Genomic DNA, 7,995 nt, shown 5'->3' with positions numbered 1-7,995 from the left:
AGAGCACAAGCAGGGGGAGCGGCAGGCAAAGGGAGAAACAGGCTCCTCACTGAGCAAGGAGCCAGATGCAGGACTCAGTCCCAGGACTCTGTGATTATAACCTGAGCTGACGGCAGGTATGTAACTGACTGAGCCACCCCAGCATCCAAGGTGTAGAGATTATTTAAAAAAAAAGAAAAAGGAAGAAAAAGAAACAAGAAAAAAGCAAGCAAACAAGAAAGAAAAGAAATGGACACTGAATTCAGTCCCTAGAAATGGAGGGCTTGTCACCAGGGAGAGACGGAGCAAGGCAGCAGAGAGAATTCCCCAGGTCTGAGCCCTTTCAAAGGTGGCAGGAGGGGACCATGTCACAATAACATCCGGGCACCTGGCCTCACTGGAGGCTTGCATCCTCTAAACAACCTTCTGGGAGCAGAGAATGGCCAGTTCCTGAAGGTTTGTTGTTCTCATGGGAATGAATCCACAGGCTCTGGTTTTCCCTAGTAGTCTTCTGGGAGTTTAGTGACTATGGTGAGCACCCCGAAACTGGGGTCTTCTGAGTGTGTGAAGCCTGAGCTATAACTCCCAGGAAAATGCACACTTTGCCTCTGTGGTCACACAGCCTTATCCACACACTTCAGTAGTCCCCTGAACACCAAGACTCAGAGCCAGCTCTTCCCAAGTTGCTGGAAGACTCAGTAGTACTGGAGGCCAGCGATCATGTCTGGGAGCCTTCTCCCAGCCTGGCACACAGTAGGAACCCAATAAACTTTCTTCTTGAAGTGGAACGTGCTTGTGTATCTGCAAATCTGTGTCTGCGTATCTGTGTGTGTGTGTCTGTGTGTGTGTGTGTGTCTGTGTGTGTGTCTGTGTGTGAAGGCTTAACTTAATTTTGAGTTTGAATTCACCTTCTGCCAAAGGAGCAGAAACTTAATCTCAGGCTTTTGGAGTCCACCCTACAATTTCTCTTCCACCTCATTAAGATGATGCAGGTGAGGACCTCACCTTCAGTCATCTGCCCATGAGAGTGACCATCACTGTTTCTCTCATTCCTGACAGCCAAAAAGACCCTTCTGGCCTGGAAGCTCTCTTCCCTTCTCTGCCATCTGAGAGTGTGAGAATCAGACTCCTTCACCGGAGTGAAAGACTCCCCAAGCTTCAACTCTGCCTCATGAGTCTCTGTCCAGAAGGCAGGCCTTGTCCCTCCATATACCAAGGTCTCTATCCCCACCACCTTTGTCTTTTCTTTCTCCCAGCTGCAGGGAAACCTCTTCTATGTTTGAGGGTGGGATTTGGGAAGCCCTGCTCTCAGACAGATTTTGTCTATTCTTGGAGTCTTCTCTATTTATGGAAGGGCATATATTTTTGGACACCAAAGCAAGAGAGACTCCTTTGATTTTTCTTTCATCTCTATCACGTCCCTTTCCTAGGAACATAGATGACCAAAAAGGCAGCCCCTTGAATGGAAGAAGGGTAGGGGAATAAGTTGAGAGGAGGGTGATAAAGCACATGGTAAAAGGAATACAGTTAAACATCTCAAAAAATGGTATTCCAGAACACACAACAGCTCACTACATTTTTAATGACATTTAATGACACGTGAGCGAATGAGCATTCACACCTGCCAGAGAAAAAATTTATCTTGCATTGTGTCCCGGCTTCAACCCTGCTGCCATACTGATGAGGGAGCAGAAGGCTGGCTAAGGACAAAGCAAAAGCTGGCACCTTGCACCCACTCTCCACCCGCTCCCCTCGTTAATATGTGTGACATTCCTCAGGCACCCCTGGCTGCCCTAAAAGAAAAACAAATAGTTCACTGGGGCACCTGGGTGGCTCAGTGGGTTAAAGCCTCTGCCTTCGACTCAGGTCATGATCCCAAGGTCCTGGGATCCACGTCAGGCTCTCTGCCCAGCAGGGAACCTGCTTCCTCCTTTCTCTCTGCCTGCCTCTCTGCTTACTTGTGATCTCTGTCTGTCAAATAAATAAATAAATAAATAATCTTAAAAACAAAAACAAATAGTTAACTTGCAGAGATCACAATCCTGCAAGACAGGAGTCTCCCTTGGTTTACAAATGTCCTAACAATAGCCCAATTTCCAGAGGCAAATAACTCAGTTCCCCAAGCCCTAATGTTGCCCTCCCCACCATAAAAACTGAAGGAGGCTGAGGCAGAAGGAAATGTAAATAAAGTTAAATTTCTTCTAAATCTAAATCTCACTAACAAGGACACTTGAACCTCCAAAATAGTGTCAGCGATCATTCCCAAGCATATGACCCACTGATATACATCCAAAGGGTCTCATGAGAAGATTTTTTACCAGTAATAAATAACCTTTCTCCCAATAGCTAGCCTCCCAAGGTCCTGGAGACCTTGCTTCCAAAATTCCTTAGAGACTAACATCACCCCCTTTGTCCACACCTGCCCAACTCCTGTGTATATAATCAGCCACTCCTCAGGATAGCTGGGCAGCATCTCCATCTGCCCACGGGTCCTGTCCCTGTGCTTTAATAAACCACCTTTTTGCACCAGAGACGTCTTAAGAATTCTTTCTTAGCCGTCGGCTCCAAACCTCACCCCACCGAACCTCACCTAGGTTCTAGAACTTCATTAATACTGTGTATGCCCGAGAGCCACAACTATTAGAAGATGTCGTCTATGGTAACGGAGCCCACAGATCACCCTCCTTGCGTACAAATACATCTTGAAATAGCTTTCACTCCCAGTTTGGAAGCTATGCATGCTGGCCAGGATTCCCATAATCCCTGAAGCTGGGTTGGGAGATGGAAAGCCCAACCTGTTCACTCTGAGGGGAGTTTCCAAGTTAAGGTGAGACAGCAAGTTCAAGATCAGAAAGTTTTCGGCCAGAATGCTGGAAACAGATGGATTGCTGATCAGACACCTCTGGGCCTGGCTGCTCTGCCTCTGTTGTGCAACTGTGATACCTGCTGGAGACCCCTCCTTGCCCTGAGTTTGTTTGTTTGTTTGTTTCTTTCTTTCTTTCTTTTAATTTATTTATTTGACACAAAGAGAGAGCCCAAGTAGGCAGAGAGGCAGGTAGAGGGAGAGGGGCAAGCCGGCTCCCCGCTGAGCAGAGAGCCCGATGTGGGGCCCGATCCCAGGACCCTGAGATCATGACCTGAGCCGAAGGCAGAGGCTTTAACCCACTGAGCCACCCAGGTGCCCCCATGCTGAGTTTCTTGTAGCAAAGCTTCCTTAACTCTGCCACCCCTTGGCAGGGCCAGCAGAGGACTCTGTGTAGAACCGAAGTAAAGGACAAACAGGAGGGCTTAAGCTAAGAGTGAGCCATGTCCACCGTAAGAAGGCTCACTGGAAATTCTTTAAAACCCCCAACTCCAGGGCCAAGATATCAGCATTCCCTTGAGAAGGGCACTGTAGAGCGCTCAGGGGATCACAGTAAGGTCACATAGCTTCAGCCCCCAAGGCTGGGAGAAGCCTGTATGGGCCATGGAGCCTTTGGAATCAGGGCTGGGATTCCAAGGCTCTCCAGCAAACATCTACCAAACACTTGCTGTGTGTGAAGAAAGAGATAAAAGTGATGCCACCCAACAAATGTTTAGTGGGCTCCCACAAGCCCCTGCTCTCACAAAACTTCCCTTCTAGGAAGAGACAGAGAACAAACACGTGAACACATAAGTGATTTCATTTCAGAACATGACACTTGCTGGCTAAGAAAACTAAGCAGGGACAGGGATTGGAAAGTGACATGGAGGGAGAGTCACTATTACAGATAGGGGTCTGAGAAGGCCCCTCTGAGGAGATGACAGGAGAGCAGAAATCTTCAGGATGAAAAATAGCTGCGTGAAGGTTGAAAAAAAATTCCACACAGAGGGAGCAGCAGAGACAGGTTCTGAGCAGGACAGAGCTTGGCATGTTCAGAGAAGGTCGGCATTGTGGGTGCAGAGAGAGCAAGAAGGCAGGTGGTTAGGTGGGGGGGGGGGTGGGAGCCTCCAGATGGCATAGTATTCTGCAGCCCATGGGAGCCCTTCAGATTCCATTCCAGGTGTGTGGTAAGGTCAACAGATGAACAGAGGAGTGAAATGACCCGATTTACATTTTTAAAAGACCAGAAGGCAACTGTGTGGAGAACTGACTGGAAGGGAGAAGAGTTTAAGTAGTAAGACATGTCAAGAAAGCTACTGCTGTCCTGGTAGAGGACAGTGGCTTGGGTATGGGTGGCAGTGATGAATGGCAAAAAGCTATTGGGATCCTGGATATATTCTGAAGGCAGACCCCACAGGACTTGCTAATGGAGTGGATCTTGGGGAGTGAGGAGAGGAGTCAAGAATGACTCTAGGGTTTTGAGCTGAGCACATGGGTGAATGGTGATGCCATCAACTAAGTGGTAGGTAGTATATCAGGGTGGGTAGGAGGAGGCCTAGAATCAGGAATTAATTTTGTGGTGGCAGGTAGGCGATTAGATATGTGATTCTGGAGCTCCGTGGTAGGTAAGGGCTAGAGACTTGGGGAGTCATCTGTGCAGAGGTGGCATTTAAGTTCCAGGACTAGATGAGATGAATAGGAAGAGAGTAAAGAAAGAGAATAGGTTTGCAAATTGAATGCTAGAACATGCCACCAAAACAGTGGTCAGGAGGAGAAGGAGTGGCTGAGAATGTACAAAGGTCAACCATGTCTGAAACAAAGCCTAGGAAGGAAGTGCTTCAACCAGGACATCAGAAACAGCTCTTGCACAATCAGACCTTTAACTACAGAAAACAACCTGATGGTTGCCAGAGGGGAGAGCGGTGGTGGATGGGCAAAAAGGAGGAACGGGAGTGGGAGGTACAGGCTGCCACTTATGGAATGAGGAAGTGACAGAATAAAAAGCATAGCACAGGGAATATGGTCGGTGATGTTGTATTAGCCTCGAAGGGGGAGAGATGGTAGCCACACCTGTGGGGGTTGCAGCACCATGTGTATGAGGCTATCCAATCACTATGCTATATGTTTACACCCAAAACTAATGTAACATTGTGTGTCAACTATATTCAAACAAAAAATTTTCTTTAAAGCTACTAGTAGATAAGGGTGAGGACTGAGAGTTAACCCCTTGCCTAGGAAAAGTGGAAACTGGTAACTTTTCAGTGAAATGCCAGGGTGCTTGCCTCACTGAAGTGGACTGAGGAGAAAATGAGAGGGGAGGAAGTGAATGAAGAGCATTAGAGAATCCCCATGAAACAGCCAGTGCCCTCAGCCCAGGGAGGGGGGGAACAAGGGTTGCTTTGCTTTTGCTATTTCTTTGGGTTTTGTTTTTTTAAGTAGGCTCCATGCCCAGTGTGGAGCCCAGTGCAGGGTTCGAACTCACGACCCTGAGATCAAGACCTGAGCTGAGAATAAGAGTCAGAGGCTTAAATCAACTGGGACCCTCAGCTGGGATTTTTTTTGCGATGTCTTTTTTTTTTTTTTAAGATTTTATTTATTTATCTGAGAGAGAGGCAGTGAGAGAGAGCATGAGCGAGGAGAAGGTCAGAGGGAGAAGCGGACTCCCCGTGGAGCTGGGAGCCCGATGCGGGACTCGATCCCGGGACTCCGGGATCATGACCTGAGCCGAAGGCAGTCGTCCAACCAACTGAGCCACCCAGGCGTCCCTTTTTTTGCGATGTCTTAATGAAGGTGCTAGTGACTGGGGTAGGTAGAGGAAGGATACTAACAGGGAAGCTGAGACTCCCAGGGAACAGAATAGAGGGAAGTGTTAACACCCCGAGGCCTGAGGGAGAGAGGAGAAAATTGTATTAACTGTAGCTAGGTGAGAAAGCTTTTGAAGTGGGCCACCTGGAGCGGAAGTTGTAGCTATGAGGGAAGTAGCCATTGAGAAACACTGCAAAGTAGGGTAGAAACACAAAGAATAAATTGGGCTGAACTCAGTGGGAAGCCATTGGAAGGCACTGGGTCAGACAGCCACAGAAGCCAGTTTCCCAGAACAGAGATGGACAATGGTTTGGTGTGTGGAAGGGAACAGGACAAACAAATAAGAATCAGCACAGGTGTAACCCGGGGGTGAGGGGACAGCAAGCACAGGCAACTCCAAAACAGATCAAAAGGGAAAGCAGGAAGGTGCAGAAATCGTTAGGAAAACAAACCGAGACCTCAAATCTCAGCCTCACCACTGTTTTACCATGGACACAATGATTTAATATTCTTGGGTATTGTGAGAATTAAATGAGATCACGGATATAAGGTTCCTCGACTCAATAAATTGTAGCTATTATTAGTTGCTATAAAAGCACTATAAAGACACAGCATTCGTTTATTTTAAAAGAGGCTTTTAAGTATCATATTTAAGAACTGTGGTAATTTAATAATGTTTCAATGACAAGAACAAGTCCAGCCTTCTGGCACCTTACATGAAAAATGTTCTCTTCTTTTACTGCTTGAACCTATGGCTATGTGTGCTGTTACCACTCGGTGGCAGCATACCCCAATCATGGATTCCATTGTTTGGAGGGATAACTTCATTTAAAAGACCATGGGTAGAAAGGCGCAGACACTCTGTATATCCTGAGGAAATGCACAGCATCACCCATGAAGAAGCCTTGCCAAAAAAATCAAACCTGAATTTGAATAAGGTTCTGGATCTAACTACCAATATACAGAAAATTGAGGAAGAGGGGCACCTGGGTGGCTCAGTCCGTTAAGTGTCTGCCTTTGGCTCAGGTCATGATCCCGGGCTCCTGGGACTGAACCCCACATCAGGCTTCCTGCTCAGCAGAGAGCCTGCTTCTCCATGTCCCTCTGCCTGCCGCTCTGCCTACTTGTGCTCTCTATCTCTGTCAAATAAATAAATAAAATCTTTTAAAGAAAGAAAATACAGGAAGAGACATTAAACAACTTCATGAGGTTATGAGCAGTGAGTGAGAGTATGGAAAATCTCTACCAGACAAAAACCTTACCTTCTTTAAAAAAAAAAAAAAAGCTGGAAGAGGACTCCTCGGACTAAACAAGACTGAAGAGACAAATTAACATGTCACAATAAAAAAGCGTTGCGGGGGCAATGGGGGAAATGTGAATGCTATCTGGAGATCGATGCTATTTAATAATCACTGTCAGAGGCAGGTCCAAGATGGCGGAGGAGTAGCAAACCTAAATTTCATCCAGTCCCAGGAGTTCAGCTAGATAGCTATCAAACCACTCTGAACATCTACAAACTCAACAGAAGATCGAAGAAAAGAATAGCAGCATCTCTATGAACAGAAAAGCGACCGCTTTCTGGAAGGTAGGACGTGCAGAAGAGGGAATCTCAGGCGATATATGAGCAAATAGACTGCGGGGAGGGGAGGGAGCCTCCATCAGCCACTTACCAGCAAGTGATAGAGTAGAGAAGCTTGAAATTAGAAGTTTTAGACATCTGCTCCAGTGAGGGATGTTGCTCTGGTGGTTAAGCAGGGGGTAGAATGCTCGCTGGGAGAGAGTGGTCCCAGGACCCTGGGGTCCCAGAGAGGCTGGGGGTGCATGAGTGTGGCAGAGCTTCCAGGTATCGGAGCAGGGAAGCCAGCTGCAGAGACGGAGCCGAGGAATAGGCTTTCAGCTCAGGGTTCCCTTAAACTGGGATCCCCGGCACAGTTGAACCACTGCTTTTCAAGCACGGACCCCACCCGTGGCAGATCTGGGGAGACCCCCTCCTTCCTCCTCTGAGGGAAACAGCGCAGGAGCACATAGCAGGAAACTGCTGTGTTTGGAGACTCCAAATGGGGCCCTGCGCTGGAGATAGAAACCGGTTACGACAGAGCCATAGAGCTTGGTCACAGGCTGGGCAAACATGGAGTGCAGCTGAAGACTAGGGAGACGGGAGTGATTGACTGCTTTTCTCTGAGGGCTCACTGAGAAGTGGGGCCCGAGCTCTCAGCTCCTACAGGGTCGGAGATTGGGAGGCCACCATTTTCATTCCCTTCCTCCAAAGCTCTACGGAAAGCATTCAGGGAACAAAAGGTACAGAAACCTAATTGGAGCACATGACTTTGTCTGGCCCCTGGCAAGGGTGGTGCAATTCTGCCTCAGGC

The sequence above is a fragment of the Lontra canadensis genome, unplaced genomic scaffold, assembly GCF_010015895.1.
Source record: "Lontra canadensis isolate GAN:19392208 unplaced genomic scaffold, GSC_riverotter_1.0 scaffold19, whole genome shotgun sequence".
NCBI lineage: Eukaryota > Metazoa > Chordata > Mammalia > Carnivora > Mustelidae > Lontra > Lontra canadensis.
The sequence above is the reverse complement of the archived record's forward strand: the minus strand, read 5'-3'. Positions refer to the sequence as shown.